At 34.6% G+C, this 18,473-nt stretch overlaps 1 long non-coding RNA gene across 9 annotated transcripts in view; it reads right to left on the reverse strand.

Annotated features, from left to right (window-relative positions):
• The window catches only part of LOC136844376 (uncharacterized), a 388,477-nt gene that overhangs the window by 217,507 nt on the left and 152,497 nt on the right, over window positions 1–18,473 (reverse strand). For all 9 annotated transcript variants that reach the window (XR_010854844.1, XR_010854849.1, XR_010854845.1 and 6 more), the window contains one exon: window positions 11,297–11,340. This is a non-coding gene — a long non-coding RNA (uncharacterized lncRNA). The remainder of the gene's footprint in view (window positions 1–11,296; window positions 11,341–18,473) is intronic.

Genomic DNA, 18,473 nt, shown 5'->3' on the forward strand with positions numbered 1-18,473 from the left:
TTAAAAAGAACTAATCGGTATAGGATTCTCCTATCCAGTTTAGGATCGCTTTCGAATTAAAAAAAAAAAAAACTTATCCAAATGCTCTTACGTAATGTGAGTGCTTTTTTTTTTTGGTCTTAGGTGGGAGCGGTGGGGGAAGGGGGGAACTGGTTATTACTATTCTGCTCATCTGCGACAGCGACTGGGTGGTTGTTATTTACGCATCCCATATCTTCTCCACATATCATTTAGCTCTATTTGTTTATTTCTCATTGATTGCCTTATTTATGGGGATCGCGTGGGTTGGAGTTTCAACATCAACTTGCTTCGTCTAAGATGTTATTAAAGACTGATTCATCCTACTAATGAGTGCTTTTGCTTGAAACACAGTTACTTTAAGAAACACAAACCTCGATGCGAGATTTTAAGATTCATTTTGACTTTTCGTAATGTTACGTAAGCATCTGTCAAGCTTCTTCAATAAAGGCTTAGGTAAAACATCATTTCCTGTAATGAATTTTTATCAAGGGCAAAAACTTCAATCGTCGAGAGCACAAATATTTCATTTTAAGATTAAAAACCAATTATTAAAACATTATAAGCCAAACAGGTGCTTCTTATTTCGTTAAGGTGACAATTTCATTAATGATATTAAACAAGTAAAAAATGCGCCGGAGAAACTTCGGCGCAATCGAGTTTTCTTTACAGCCGCTACAGCGTATAATCAAGGCCACCTAAAATAGATGTATCTTTCGGTGGTCTGGGTAAAATGCTGTATAAGCCGAAGCCCATGAACCCCTAACCACGGCCCGGTGGTGGCCTTGCCTATATCGTTGCCAGATGCACGAATATGGCTAACTTTAACCTTAAATAAATTAAAAACTAAAGGGGCTGGAGGGCTGTAATTTGGTATGTTTGATGATTGGAGGGTGGATGATCAACATACCAATTTGCAGTCCTCTAGCCTCAGTAGTTTTTAAGATCTGAGGGCGGACAGCAAAAAAGTGCGGACGGACGGACAAAGCCGGCACAACAGTTTCTTTTACAGAAAGCTAAAAAGGAAAAGTTATCAAATTTCATCATTGATTTTATATTATTTTTCAGGATTAACGCAATTTATGTAAATATAATGTGGATCTACTAGATGAGTTTTGCCATGTTAGAGTTTAATACAAATTTATGAAACGTCTATGTTGTGCTTGCGTCTGGCAGTAACTGGCTGCGTTTATGAAATACATCAAACAACCCGTTTCTTGGTACTATTCGACTTGAAATGATAGCTAGCTCGAGAGGTCAGGGTCCGAAGAACAAAACGGCTGTTACAGGTATGGTATTGTAGAATTACCTGGCGTGATTGAAATGCATCTAATTCCCGAAATTGTGCAAAGGAATATCATCCGGTCTGATCAGATTACGAAGCCTGAACAGCTGTGAGTCAGTCAGACCACTGGAGCAGTTAATCCTCAGGTTTGTAACTGTCCATTTCCAAGTGGACGTCGGTAGCCTTCCTATGTGTGAAGTCATATAGTTAATTTAAACTAATTTGTATTTTATATATATTTTTATTTTTATTTCATGCCGTTAACAATTTGGCGAATGTCTTTTCATGGTTATTTAACTTTGGTTGAAAGTAGTTTTTAGAAGGAGATAATACAAAGTATATATCGGTTACTAGAGAATTACACTGTAATGTTACACAAGAAAAAAATTCTTGTTAGTCGAAATAAAAGGTGTTTGGATAACTTTCTCCAGGTAAAATGATTTTACCATTTATATCAGAGCGTTATACTTGCAGTAAATATCGTCGTTGCACTACTTGAGTCATATTCTTGCCATGACGTGTAATTAAACTTTATTTACATATTCTATTGCCTGAATGCTTTGATATAATTTTTCAAAACACTACACAATCTTTTAATGAGACGTTTAACTTAACGAGTCGATGTGTTTCCATCTTCCAGTATGAAAGAGGAAAAGAAACTTCTCAAAGCTGAATACATCCCAAAAGTTCGTGTCCCTTACTGAGCAAAGCAGCAGATATGAAAATTAAGAAATGTGGCTGAGAATAATCAGTGCCTACCGAAGAAAATTAGTTGCATGCCACAGAGGGAATGTTTAATTGGGGATTTTATTATATTTATTTATTTATTTATTATTTTTTCTAGGTAATAACTTTGTTGCTGGGTCCTACTTCAAAAGAGATCGTTAGCACTCAACCACCTAAGCCAATTTACGCAACGCCCGTCACTGAAAACACTGAAGCTTGACTTGAACGATGGTCTTTTTATGATACAAGTAATTAACAGCGTCGTCGAATGCTTTTTTATTGCTTTGCTAATATTCAGATGTCATCCAGGCAGAATTATTGTAAATAACTCGAAAATCCCCAGATTTTATGGTTAACGATAATTGGATATCCGCCAAAATTTCACGTCCTTGGAAAGGGAAGGGGGTGTCACATAATCAATGTTTTCTCTACGTTTCTTCTAAATTCATTTTTATATTTGTGATATACTGTATTTTGTTAAAGCCAAATGCAAAGACAGATGCAGGTGAACAGACAGGGGTATATAAATACCCCTGTCTGTTCGTTGGCGAAGGTAGAAATAGCTTATCTGAAGATCCACGCCAAAGGCAAATGATACATGAAAGCAAGTATACCTAGTTTAATCCAGACCACTGGAGCTGACTAACAGCTCTCCCTAGGGCTGGGCCTGAAGGGATTAGACTTATTTTACGTGACCAAGAACCTATTGGTTACCTAGCAACGGGACCCACAGCTTTTAAAATCCGAAACCACATCATACCGAGAAATTAATTTCTATCACCAGAAATACTTTCTAATTTTTTCACAGCAGGCTGGAGACTCAAACGCGAGCCGTTAGGAAAGTAGCGAAACTATACTGACTCCGTCCATCGAGGAACTTTAAGCAAATGATACATCACCCAGTAAACAAAAAGGCAGTAGATTCTCAGTAATGAATTTCACCTTCCCCCTAAAAGGGCATAACAATAATGAAATGGTCAAAGGAGTGAAGGAAGCACCGGGACGGAGACTATGAAATGAATCATATTAAGAGATATTAAGAGATCAAGCTTCTGAACGTGTGGTTATATGTGGATATGACTTATTGAACTAGGGAAATCCTGTCTGCGTGGGTGAACGTGATGGTGCCTCCAACAGAATGTTCTCAAAAAATCTGTGAAGAGCAAAGTCAGTGTTTTACTTTACTTCCAATTTGGGTTTCATTTGACGCCGGCGTGTGGCTGATTACATCTCCGGAAATTAAAATCCTTTAATAAATGTCTTCACCAAATGGATATTCCTAAACACTGAATACACATATTACAGAAACACCCCGGTAGAACTTTTATAACGTATAGTATACCTGCCTTAATATAATATACTTCAGGACATAATTGTGTTTTCGAACTTTCAAGAAGCAACTTTTGTAGACCCAACTTTGATGCCAAAAACACCAACATATAGAATGATAATATCCTTTTGCACATTGTAACTGATAATGTCTCGATATTTGTTATCGTATATAAAGCATTTTCTTGGGAAGAAAATCCTAATTTAAACTGCAATGATTTATTTTATAATAACTAATACGGTCAAAATAAATTATGAAATATTAGATAATAACCTTCATATCAATATTAGTTTTCGTTTCAAAACACCAAATAAAATCACCATTGGTTAAATAAACTGAAAACCCTCGAGGCAGAGCCGAAAATGCTATTCAAGATTCACATGGCGCTGGAATTCAGCCATCTCTAATCGATTCATCAAAGATATTTCCGGATCACACGCGCCTGGGGCCCAGCTGAATAGGCTCGGGATCCTCCAAAGGCCTTTCCAAGTTACAACGTATAATATTATTAGGTTTCCTTTTGCACAAAAGTATTTTCCGGCCGCATAAATTCGTGTTCTGGTTGGGGTTCGAAAACAGATCAAGTGGGAACCTCCCGAGAGACTCGGCCTGTTTTGCATTTATTTATGTCGATTCTGAAATTAAGTTAGGCAATAACGACTTCACCATTATAACTAATGGAAGTAAGCAACAACAGAAACATAAATAAATAAATAAATAAACAGTGACAAATCAGCACCTTTTCATTGGATCCATAAGAAAACATCTTTGAATCTTGATTGACAATTAAAATGCAATATGAATTTCAACGATGCTACCAAGTAACGATAGCACTAAATGAAGGCAATACAGTTAACGACAGCAAGAGTAATGTCAGCCTCATAAGCAGAACTACTGAAATAGCATCTCACGGTGACTTTCATGCTAATTTCCTTAATTATATTTTGCTTTCTATGAAATTATTTTGGCAACTGGGTAATCCGAACATCAATGTAAACAATATAAATATAATACCAGTCATTTTAAAAGATTCACGAAGCTTGACCAAATGATTGCCAAATACATCTTTGACAACGGCTTATTCAGATTCTCTGGCATGGCTGCGGTTTTCCTTAAGAACTGGAAAACCCTGGGTCTTCCTAATATTACTATGTCCTTTTGTGGCAAAACACCTTAAACTACTTTGTTTAGTACGTACACTTAACAACAGACTTGATTTTATTTTTCACTGCGTGAACTGAACACTCTGAAAACTTAAAATACTTAACCGAACGAACACTTTTTATCAAATACCTACCACAGGTCTTAATCATAGGATAAGTACATTCAGCTTTAACATAGGTATTATGTTGCAATAGCTTTACTACAAGACTACAAAGTTATTTGGAAAGCGTAATGAAGATGAAAACGTAACCTGAAATCAATCAACTGTCAGATGGCGTACTTCTTGCATACATTCAAATTTACTATAAGAATAATGATCATTTCACTTGAGATATCAAGGATCATATTCATCTGTGATGGCTCTCCACCAGGAGGATGCCATTTGGGGTGCAAATTGATGTTTTGGTTACTGTGAATTGTCAATAAAATAACAGAGAATCCCACTACAGTGTACTCTGAGCATTAATTTCATTTTCTATAGAGGAACGGGGAGGAAGCATTCAAACATTTTAGACAGAGTATTGTAATAAGAAGACACTGTCTCGAAATGACTATTGAGTTCTTGGGTCAACTCTTGGAAATGCCTACAATATCCTTTATTTTTTTTCACACAAAGGGACAGTCCTTGAAATCCACGTCAATCCATGTTTCACTAATTATATCTAAAGTGTTATACCTCCGCGCATGACTATTCAATACAGAGCAGAATTTATTTGTTCATTTCTTCATTATGAAATGTACAACGATAGTATCTCAGATATTTATATGAATCAATTAAGATTCCCTTTTGTAGCTTTATCTCGGCTTGCTAAGAGCAGCCAGTATCAACATCTTGCCTGTCCCTTTTTATATTCTCAAAAGAAAAATCTGTTTTAATGAACATATCTTTAGTAGGCATATTATATAACAGTCACTGATGACGTCTGAGTACTCCCCTAGCGCGAGCACAGAATAAAAAGATGTACGGTTAATATTAGTTGGTGACGGTGATATAAGTACGCAAACTATTTTATTTACTTTAACACTTTATGTTTGGCTGCATTAATGTGAAAATGACAACAATAAAATCTTTTCTTTATAAAAACAATATTGATAAATACAGAGCAAAACGTTATAGTAAAACATACAGCAAAATAGATATAAAAACAAATAAAAATGTTTCAACATGTCAGAACTGCTATATCCATTGATGCATTTAGTGTCAAACGGATGTGCGGAAATTTTAAATTCAAATATTTCCAAATGTATCCCAAATGGATCAAATAATAAAAAAATGACATAACGATTTCTGTTTGTTTACTTGATTATATGTAATGTGCTTTGCGTCCTCTCTCTCTCTCTCTCTCTCTCTCTGTTTGTCCTCATGCACACAATCACACACACAGTCAAACTATCTATCTGTATATAATTATATGTATGTATATATATATGTATATATATATACAGTATATATATAAATATTATATAATATATATATATATACATTATATTTATGTATATAGAATATATATATATATAGTATATGTATATATATATATATATATATATATATATTTATATATATATACATTATATATATACACATATATATATATATTTTATATTTATATTTATATTATATATATATAAATATATATATATATATATATATATATATATATATATATATATATATACATATATATATATACACACACACACAAGTTGAGTGTTTGCTTCTGGTGTGCCCAAGCGTTTCCTAATGTGTCCATACAGATACAGCTGCAACATATATGCCAGTGAATATGCTATAAGCAATTCACAACGCACTCAGCTTGAAATTGCATGAGTCCGCGGATAATTGCAGAATTGGAGAAACATAACAATGGCAATAGATTAGAAATGGAGGCGAACAGCTGCCCGCTTATCTTATCTGAGGGCCACTTGATCCTATGTGCAATATGTGCGGAGAGGCTGCGTTAAGAGAATTGATATACCACAGCGGACCATCAACGGAAATCAAATAAGGAAGGAAGAATTGCCTTTTAACTTCATATATGTTATGAAAATAATGGAATATTGCATCATCTCAGTACTAGTGTTCCTGTACCGTCAGAAAGTTAAGTATATCTTAGTTTAACCAGACCACTGAGCTGATCAACAGCTCTCCTAGGGGTGGCCCGAAGGAATAGACTTGTTTTACGTGGCTAAGAACCAGTTGTGGAATCCGAACCACATTAGAGCGAGAAATGAATTTCTATCACCAGATATAAATTCCTCTAATTCTTTATTGGCTGCCCGGAGAATCGAACGCGGGCCCTGCAGAATGCTAGCCGAGAATGGTACCAACCGGTCAACGAAGACTTACTTGTACCGTTAGAATGTAATAATAATAATAATAATAATAATAATAATATTGTAATTATGTGCTTTTATACATCAATTGTTGAAGGTTCGGTGCTTCCTCAATAAACGTGGTAAAAATCAGGTAATCAGAAGAATTCTTCTCCTTTCAGGTCCTATGATGCAACTGATATTATGCTTTGCAGCTCAATGGCTGATATAAATAGTAATAGACTAAATATTATCATTGGAAAGGTAATTTATTTCATTTTTGCACGGAGTAAGAATTGTCCAATATTTTCTTTTCGCCGAATATATTTTGTTTTCGGCAACTTTCAACTAGCCACATGGACCTCTTATTTCTGTTAATTTGCTTTTTGAACCTACTACGGCGAATTACAAGTGTTCAGCTTTATAATGACACAAAAGTTTTCAAGTAGTCATTTTAAATGACTCCACTGATGTTTTACATAAAAATGTAGCCACAGATGAAAGCAAGTAGCCTTCATCAAAACTTCAACTGAGGCCCAAAATTGATGGGTACAACCAAATATATGCTAAACGTTAATGATCAGTGTCATTTCAAGCTCAGGTTTTCTGAAAGGCATAGACAAAATTCTAAAGCAATTGGTTTAGGAGCGGAAATTAAAAGATTTTTGTAAGCCTGAATGAAAGTGTCTGAGCAACAGATCACCACTTGAATTCCATTGCAAATTGGGACTGATGACTGACTGCAATGTATTTCACCTTAACTGTTACTCTGAGTCCGATACCAAAGACGCCGTCGTAATTCGCCCAGTGTTATTTCCATTTTTATTTCGCATTTTTTATTTCTCCACGTACGGTCTATACCGCGATGGATTAAGAGCTGGCAATATAAGAACCTTAATTTGTTTTAACTTGTCCCGAAGATCACTCTTATTTGATACTTGTTTTCCCTTACTTCGGGCTTTTATATTTTTTTGAGTGTGCTTTTGTGTGCGTGTGTGGAGGAGAGAGAGAGAGAGAGAGAGAGAGAGAGAGAGAGAGAGAGAGAGAGAGAGAGAGAGAGAGAGAGAGAGAGAATGTCAGCATGCAAAAGTGCATGAATTTTCCCTTCACTTTCTTCCCAACAGACTTTCGCAATAAAATGCGGAGTAAAAAGATAGCCCTCATTTTGCTGAAGAAATTTCGTTTAATTAACCTTTTTCTAATAGAGTTCAAGTAAACTCATTAACGACAGAGAATAAGGAAATTCTTGGATAAAATGTTTCAGCTTTTTTCTGCTGTTTCTGGAGGACCCAGAGACCACACAATTAGCCCACTTGATCTATACTATCAAAGGAGAAGAAGAAGAAAAGAAGAAGAAAAGAAGAAGGAAGAAGAAGAAGAAGAAGAAGAAGAAGAAGAAGAAGAAAAGGGGAGGAGGGAGGAGGAGGAGAGGAGGAGGAGGAGGAGGAGGAGGAGGAGAGGAAAATAGAGTCTTTACTTCTGCCAGTCGAGGAGATGATTCTCCTTGTTGTGTGTTTACTGATGGAGTCCAGTTTTTTTTTATTCTCCGTTTTTATAAGCTTACTCAAGTAGCTTGAATTAAAAAAAAAAAAAACACGAGGATCCCTTCTACTGAAAGACGCTTCAGCCACAACTAGGTTTTGAAAATGCATTCCAGACAATTTTGCTTGACACTGAATCTTCTTTACGTGGTATTTATTAGCAGGTTGGGTTTCTTATATTTACATTTGCTTTCACTATTTATTTATTGATAACTATCATTAACTTGATCTATTTTGACATTTCTTTACCTTTTTATTTACTTCACAGACCTCATACAGCCAAAGTCGGCAGAGACAAATGAGAAGAAACAGAGAATTTAATAAAATATTAACCACGCATAGTTGATTACATGAGGGGTAAGGGACTTGTGTATAAACATACATAAGTCTTATCTTTACACCTGATTTAATCAGGTTCCAGTAAATTCTATTAGGATTCTTAAGCTGCTCCAAAAATGAATTGTGGCCCAATTCAAATTCTGCTCATACAATTCATCTGTGGCCCAATTCAAATTCTATTCTTGCGATGTATTTGTGGCCCAATTCAAATTCTGTTCATACAATACATTTAGATCTGCCCTACGTAAGCTCTGATTTGTGATTTGATTATGGTCTTTTTTTTTTTTTAACAGAAAGATTTTGTTTTGTTGTCGTCTCTCTCTCTCTCTCTCTCTCTCTCTCTCTCTCTCTCTCTCTCTCTCTGTTTTCCTCTACTTTAACAAATCTAAGCATAATAAAAGGTGTGTCATTTTGATATGCTTAAAATTATGCAAAATATGCATTTGCTCAAGGTATCAGAAATCCTTATACAAAGACAAGAACGTTCAATTAACGAAGAAATAGTGTCATTTGAATCCAAATGTTATTGTTTTTGCAAAATCTTATCCTCATGAATTTTCCAATGTAGTAAGTATAAATAAACTGGTATTACTGTACAAGATTCACGGGATGTTCTGACAAGAATTGTACTTTCAACAAGCCAGACTTTCCTCTCTTTTATTTCTATGTTGCTTACAACGTGTTCTCTTATTCGTTTCTGTGTTGAAGCTGAATAAGATTCCCTTGACTTTAATCTTAACTGTACGTTTCAGACCTTATTCTATCTACTTTGTATTCAGCAAATCATATATTCGTTTTATATTTCATTAAAAAAAATCTCTTATGCGTGCTGGGAAAGAAGAAATAAAAAAAAGAGTTCTTCAAGAACGTATAAACTCGCAGCTTTCTCTCCATATTATTTATCACACCATAAACTACAAACACGCTACAAAGTAGCGCATTTGCCTACAATAAGTAGATTAACGTTTTGCACTAAAATTCCCTTTTTTTCCTATTTCGTGATGAATATTTTCAGTGAAGTTAAGCCCTGTTCTCTTAACAATTTGAGAATTAATTTCCGAGCACTTTCTATTCAAATTTCGCTCAGCAGTGATACTATGCATTCTAAATTAACTGGTAAAGGAAAACTACTACCCTGGCCGTGTAATGACAAATGATAAAATATGTAATATTCTGAGAAATATACGTATAAAACAAATCCTATAAGTGTACAGATTATACAGTACAATTATTTATCGTTTTCATTACGTTTCGGAAGAACATTGAATTGAATTGAACTGAATATAGAATTTAGGCCAAAGGCCAAGCACTGGGACCTATGAGGCCATTCAGCGCTGAAAAGGAATTTTTCACTAAAAGGTTTGAGAGGTGTAACAGGAGGAAAACCTCGCAGCTGCACTGTGAATCAATTGTTAGGAGAGGGTGGAAAGTAAGAGGGAAGAAAAAGAATATGAAAGGAGGTACAGTATAAGGAACGAAAAGAGGTTACCATTTCCTGTCGTTTACTGAGGTGGTAGATAACGACGCCAGCAAACGAACAGAGATAACATAAGAAAATACACACAGGGAACAACTGATAATCATCTGTTAATAAAAAAAAAACATGGCTTTCCGCACCCAACTCACTTAGCGCAAATGAGAGAAACATTACTTCTTCCAAGGACGGGACGCAATTACTTTTCTCTCTCCATTCTTGCACAAAACAACGCTATTTCCAGAGTACCTTCTGACCGCGTCCCAAGGAAAAAGTTGTGGAAAGTGATGCAGTTTGCTCAGTGGGGACATGAGGTTAACAGTTGTTTTATTATCTTTCTTATCGGTAAGAACAGGACTATTTTCACAAGGCAATTTAACCCATTTTTTTTGTTTTCTTTAAAAGAAAACTATTGTGCTGTCTTTGTCTGTCCGTCCGCACTTTATTCTGTCGGCACATTTTTCTGTCCGCCCTCAGATCTTAAAAACTACTGAGGCTAGAGGGCTGCAATTTGGTATGTTGATCATCCACCCTCCAATCATCAAGCATACCAAACTGCAGCCTTCTAACCTCAGTAGTTTATATTTTATTTAAGGTTAAAGTTAGCTACAATGGTGCTTTTGGCAACGATATAGGACAGGCCACCGCCGGGTCGTGGTTAAAGTTTCATGGGCCGCGGCTCATACAGCATTATACCGAGACCACCAAAAGTTAGGTCAGTTTTCGGTGGCCTTGATTATATGCTGTAGCAGCTGTACATAAAACTTGATTGCGCCGAAGAAACTTCGGCGCATATTTTTTACCTTTTTTTTTATACTGAAAATTCCAACAAGTATCTCTGTCATTAGGCAGAAGGAGACTGGTAATTACTTGGTACTTACCTGCAGTCCTTTTACAAGGAGACTTCTTTACTAACGTTAATAAAAAGGATTTAAGAACACTAACCGTTAATTCCCTAGTGTGCGAGCTACTTAATTAAATCTAAAAACATATTTTCGATTCTTTACATCTGCGTGCCAAGACAAAACACCCGTCACATCGCTGGTCATTTTTCCTAAGACGTGCGGGAGATTTTTCTAACGAAAAAAAAAAAAGTCTGAGCTTACCTTCGTTCATTTCCTTGGTTCTCGTTGGTTCCCTCAGGAGCAACCTAGAAAAAAAAGTATACCTTAGTTTTACCAGACCACTGAGCTGATTAACAGCTCTCCTAGGGCTGGCCCGAAGGATTAGACTTATTCTACGTGGCTAAGAACCAATTGGTTACCTAGCAACGGGACCTACAGCTTATTGTGGAATCCGAACCACATTATAGCGAGAAATGAATTTCTATCACCAGAAAAAAATTATTCCTCTAACTCTTCATCAGCCGGCCGGGGAATCGAACTCCGGTCTAGCGAGTGCCAGTCCGCAGCTCTACCGACTCACCAAACGAAGAGCTGTTGAGCAATCTAGAAACCGTTGCTGAAATCGCCATCGGTCATTTCCTCAGAACTTCTATTCTATATGACTTCAACCTCAGCTGTAATATTTTAAAAAAAGCTATTAAAACTAAATTCTGTATATAATTTTATTGTTATAACTAATTAACAATAATAACAAGCAAACAGACCCCAGTATCAAATATAATTTTTTAAATGTGGGACGAACCTCAACCCCGTAACTTACACTTAGTGAACGGTTTTATCTACCGATGATCAACACTGGAATACTTTCTAGATTTCAGCTTTTCATGATTTATATTATTCCCCGTAATAATTCTTCAGATCACTGACAAGCATTTTCCTTGTATTTTCTTATTTCAGTAAGAGCACGGTTTCAAAAACTAAGCATATCATGAATGGATATAAAGCTGAAGATTCTGTTGGTCAATTCATATGCAACCTCAGAACATTTTTTCAATAAAAATCTAAAAAACATGACACCGATTACACAATATTTCAGCCTAACGATATATATATACATACACACACACACACACACATATATATATATATATATATATATATATATTATATTAATATATATACACATATATACTGTATATGTATGTAAATATATATATATATACATATATATATATATATATATATATATATATATATATATATATATATACATATACATACATACATATATATATATATACTCGTATATTATATATATGTATATATATACATATAATATATATATATATATATATATATATATATATATATATATATATCAGCAGTTGAATGTTTAGTAATGGTATTTATCTTCAAGAGCCACGTGATCATTTTAATTATTTTACATTAAAAGGCAACGCTTTCGTACAATCAAATTATCGTTTGCATGCTGTTGTAAGTTTTGAATAATGTAAGTATCACTCTCTCTCTCTCTTTTTATTTTACCGCTTGACAGATTCATTAATAAGCAAGTGGCATTTAAATTTGTTGAAAAATGGAACTAGAATCATTATGAATAATTATATCTATATATACATATATATATGATATATATATATATATATATATATATATATATATATATATATATATATATATATGTATGTATGTATAACTGAATCACGAAAAATATGGAATTGATGAATATATAAAATAAAGATAAAATCTACTTAAGGAAAATGGTCTGCTAAGTAAAGACCCAGTGTCGAAAGGCCCTGCAGCACTCCAGTGTTTCCTCTGCTTTCTTCGTGATTTTATCTTTATTTATATATATATATATATATATATATATATATATATATATATATATATATATATATATATATATATATATATATATAAACAATGTTCTTCATTATATACTAATCAGTGAAATATTTTATCAAAATTGACCAAACAACTGTTGACAACATATTGGTTACAAGCACTGAATCTCTCTCTCTCTCTCTCTCTCTCTCTCTTTCTCTGTTTAGCATACACCTCCTCTCAATCACTTTCTCCCTCTGGCATACCGTTTTATTCATTAGGCCGTTATACATTTCAATTTTGCAACCGACTCTGCAATCTATTTAATGTATTGTAATTACTTTCATTTTAGAAAATCATACCTTTGCATTACAGCACATTTTCGTAGATATTCCCCTTCTGACTTATGATATTATCACGGGAAAGCGAAGCCGTTATCACCCGCTGGCAGTGTCAGGGAATCATTCCAGTTCCATAAAAGTGACTCTTGACCTCGTAATTGAAGTTTTGGTTTCGTTCTCTGACAGATTTTAGTCGTTTCATTTTCAACTTTTTTCTTAATGTTTCATGAAGAAAGAAAGAAGGAAATAGGGACGTATTGCCGTGCCCTGTTTTGTCTGAGATGCTGTTTTAACTTCAAATAGACTTTCTCTTGAATGTTGATATTACAGCTGATGCTTTGTGTTTTTAATATTCTGTAAAAGACAACTATTGCGCCGACTTTGTCTGTCCGTCCGCAATTTTTTCTGTCCGCCCTCGGATCTTCGAAACTACTGAGGCTAGAGGGCTGCAAATTGGTATGTTGATCATCCACCCTCCAATCATCAAACATGCCAAATTGCAGCCTTCTAGCCTATGTAGTTTTTATTTTATTTAAGGTTAAAGTTAGCCATAACCGTGCGTCTGACAACGATATAGGATAGGCCACCACCAGTCCGTGGTTGAAAGTTTCATGGGCCGCGGCTCATACAGCATTGTAACGAGACCAACGAAGGACAGATCTTTTTTCGGTAGTGGCTGTACAGAAACTGGACTGCGCCGAAGAAACTTCGGTGCATTTTTCACTTGTTTTATCTACACACAGTTTGTTCGTGTTTACAGAAATGGCTTTAGGTTAGCGGTCAATCAATTAGTCCTTCCATGAAATCATATAAACTTTCCCTGTGACTCTATATCACTAAAAGATAGCTAGTCGTTCGAGTTTATATCTCTTTAAGCAAGTCGAAGTATCTAAACATTTCCCCCGTTTATCAAATAATATTTCATTGCTTTTCAGCTTCTAATTATCATCTTCTCTGACGTCACTTCCATTACACAGGTGTAATACATTAATGTTTTCTTACTTAGCATTTAACTGTTCTTCCCATTATAGTTTTATAATATAAGTCTCATTCCCCATGTTTTCCAATTTAATTCCCTTTCTGCTCAACAGATGGCATCAAAGTCTCGGGGATGCTGCATGAAAGTCGCCCGAAAATCTAATAGTATCTACCAAATTGCAAGATGAAGCGCAACGTGAGATGAAATCCAGTCTGAAGATAGAGAAACACATATACCCTTACTCCTTCCCTTCGCACATCAGGACGTGATTTTCTGGTGAAATTTTTACGACCGCTCGCAGTATAGTGGCGTGCTGTTCAACTCTCTGTCGTATATGCTGCCGCTACGACGTGAATATGTTTGTTCTTAATGTGGAGTTATTTCATAGTGACTCAAACCTTTCGGAAATATTTGCGTTCCTTTCACGCAAAATCATTCTTCCATGGTTTCTCCTGAGGTCGGATCCAAAGTTTTTCACTACTTTTTCCCTTCCCTCAGAACTAGGTGAGTGCTCAATGTGCGTTTTGGTTTATTTAATGCTAAAATATACACATGACCTCAGCAAAATTACATACAAACATGCGAGGGCCCAAACACATACACAAACACACACAAATATATACATATATATATATATATATATATATATATATATATATATATATATATATATATATATATATATATATATATATATATATAGTTATATATATGCATAAGTATATAATAAAATCTACTGACGCTATTTTTTCCCAAATACATATGTGTATATATAAATATCTACAATAACCTCTTAATTTCTCGATTTCTTCACGTTTTTGGATACAGTTGTCACTACTAAAGTAAGAAATTCTGACGCCTGTGGCAGGATTCTAACGCGCTCGATATGTTAGAATGAGTCGCAAGTTAACGACTTAACTTCGAGATAGGATCTAAGTTTATTCCAGTCTTTAGCCATCGATGCTAAATTCACTGCTTTCTTCCTACATTCCACTTATCCTAATAATTAAATACATACAGATATGCATATATATATATATATATATATATATATATATATATATATATATATATATATATATATATTTATATTTATATATATATATATATATATATATATATATATATATATATATATATATATATATATATATATATATATATATATATATATATGAAAGCAGACAGCAGCTATATTATAATTTCCATTCATTGCTGACAACCGTCTGAGAGAGAGAGAGTGATAATGATTTTCAAACTGTAAAAAAGGATAAAGGATAACTGATTAATTTACACACTAATAGATACTTATTTCTATTAATTATAATCAGCATGCTTCAAAAAATTATATTATAAGATTAAACTGGAATTTGTGCGTCAAAAATAAGCAGGAAAAGGTTTGGAAGTATCAAGGCCACCCTATTTTTATACAGCTCATCGGCCTCCTGTTTTTCGGAAATCTACTCATCATATCAGACATGATAATTGTTTAGGATCTGCAAAATGTATAACTATCGTACTCTAATTGTATTAATGAAAGAATGCCTTGACTACATTAAACAGAAATCCAACGCAGAGTACGACTGAGGCCAATGATACTGGTTTCGGGTAAAATCAAAGTATATTTTTTCACAACATGAAAAGGGATGAATATCAAGCTACCTTTAGATGTGAAATTTGAACGCTAACTGAACGCTTTGCAACTTGAGCCTCGATGACTCTGGCCGGGCTCTTTCATTTAGTGTCAGCATTAGAAAAAGGAAATAGGTTGATTCTATAGTTTTTTTTTTTTTTAGTAAAGCTCGATTATGATGAGCGTCGTTACTGGTGTTGAATTCGTTGAAGCCAATAATTCCAATACAGACTGCACGGTTTGTATTCTCGTCACATCGACTTTAAGGAAGATCTCTCTCTCTCTCTCTCTCTTTCTCTCTCTCTCTCTCTCTCTCTCTCACAATATATTTTATATATATATATATATATATATATATATATATATATATACATATATATAGATAGATAGATAGATAGATAGATAGATAGATAGATAGATAGATAGATAGATAGATAGAAAATGTAGATTTTCAAGTGATTTCACTATTGGATTAAATGTTAAAAGAAGAAGAAGAAGAAGAAGATTAAATGGTACTCAGAGATCGAAGGACTGCCAACGGCTTCCATTAGCTATGTTGCATTGCATTTCTTGGCAAGAACAACAGAGCTTCCTGCCTACGAAGCTACCCTTGCAAAAACTACCATGTCTCTCTCTCCCTCTCTCACACACAAGTTTATTTTCATTTTTCCAGTGAATCGAGTTATTGTTGTAGTTTTCAAATGGAATAATATAATATAATATAATTCTATTAGTTTCAAGTTACTGAAAAAGAACTTCACTACAACATTATAACACGTAAGACCCCCTAAGAAGTGAATATTTATTAACCACCAGACTGTTACTTGACTTAAAGAGAAACTCGGGATATCAATGAATTTCAGAGTTCTTCATCGGAGGGGTGGGTAGAGCTCTCGACTAGCACGCTGTTGGCCCAGCGTTCGACTTTCCGACCGGCCAATGGAGAATTAGAGGAATTTATTTCTGGTGATAGAAACTCATTTCTCGTCATAATGTGGTTCGGATTCCAAAATAAGCTTTAGGTCCTGTTCTTAGGTAATCAGCTGGTTCTTAGCCACGTAAAAAATACAATCCCCTTTCTCACAGCTCCTAGGAGATTGTTAATCAGCTCAGTGGTCTGCTAAACTAAGATATACTTAATGAATTTCATTTTGGTATCTACCCTTCAGGCTGCACATTTTTTCTTTTCTCTCAGCATACTTCCTTTCATTCAGGGATTTTTGTTCCAAGTTCTTTATACTACTTCTCTATCGATATAAGAGTTTCTGATGACGATGATATGTATTCTGATTACCAATAGATTTTTTATTTAATTACACATTGTTAAACCAGTCCCTATTAGCAGGGACTCTACTCAAAACGCGCACGCTAACTGAATTAGACATTACGCTTGTAATCAAATTTAGGAAGGAGAAGAATGACAGTTTCCAGGATGCTTTTCAGTCAGCAGTGGTCAACTGCTGCTAAGTGCAGCAAACATTCCCCAGATTAAAAGTTCTCGAACCCAGATTTCTTTTTATCATGATATTTGAGCTTGTGGTACTCACAAACGCTTCCTCTTTGGCGAGGATGGGAACCGTTAGATTAATTCCATTCCGTGTAAGATTCTCAGTCTTTTGCTCCTCTCGCCTTTCGAAGGTCAAAAAGGTAAATTGGGCTTTTGTCGGAATTTGGCAGTTTTATAGTAACCTCTGCGTCACTCAAACTGGTGAATGCACATATGCTAATTTTCTTAACTAATTTCTCTCTCTCTCTCCTACATATTGTGTGTGTGTGTGTATATATATATATATATATATATATATATATATATATATATATATATATATATATATATATATATATATGCAGATACATGTATACGTGTGTGTATGTGCATGTGTACTTGTGTAACTGTACATACCTTAATTAACTCTCCATCAACGTATTTAATATCAAGATAATAACGTTGAAATAGAGGCGCTTATTTCTCTTTATGAGTCTCACATAAAAGGGTGGCCTACATAATCATTTCCAGTCGTAAATTTTTGTCTTCTTTACTGACTGAGTTTAGGGATTAACTTATCCAAGCATTAATCCAGCGTATCCTGCGGAAATCCGAAATCATTTTATTCGAAAAATATATCTGAACACTTCATTTTTCTACTTGACGTTTTCATAAATCATTTCCGATCTTTTCCCAAGTTTTCCGGTACTGATAGCGCAAGCTGGTTTTCCATTACTGGTAATGTGATTTGTTACTTGTTACTAGTGAGAGCTGTTTTTGAGCTTCTCGTTACTTTGTCTCCAAATGTTTCTCTGTATTCGTATAGTATTTCATCTGATGAGTACGTTTTGAGTCTTCCTGCAATATGGCTTTCATAAATGGTGAATTAAACCACATTTCATTTAAATTTTCCCAAATATCCACCGCAAACTTCTGTCCATTACGAATAACATGAAGACGCATGCATAAACGCTGCCTTCCCTTCTTTTTTTGTCGTAAGGAAGTCTAAAAATCAGGTTTCGTTTAGAATGCTTGATACCAATTCTTTCTTGTAAACCTCAACCCAAATATATCCTCCTAAAAAGGAGAAATCATTTCATCCTCTATAGGACCTAGAAGAAACACTGTGGCTCAGGTTAAGTTTTCCCGAGGTG

Source organism: Macrobrachium rosenbergii, chromosome 12 (genome assembly GCF_040412425.1).
Source record: "Macrobrachium rosenbergii isolate ZJJX-2024 chromosome 12, ASM4041242v1, whole genome shotgun sequence".
Taxonomy (NCBI): Eukaryota; Metazoa; Arthropoda; class Malacostraca; order Decapoda; family Palaemonidae; genus Macrobrachium; species Macrobrachium rosenbergii.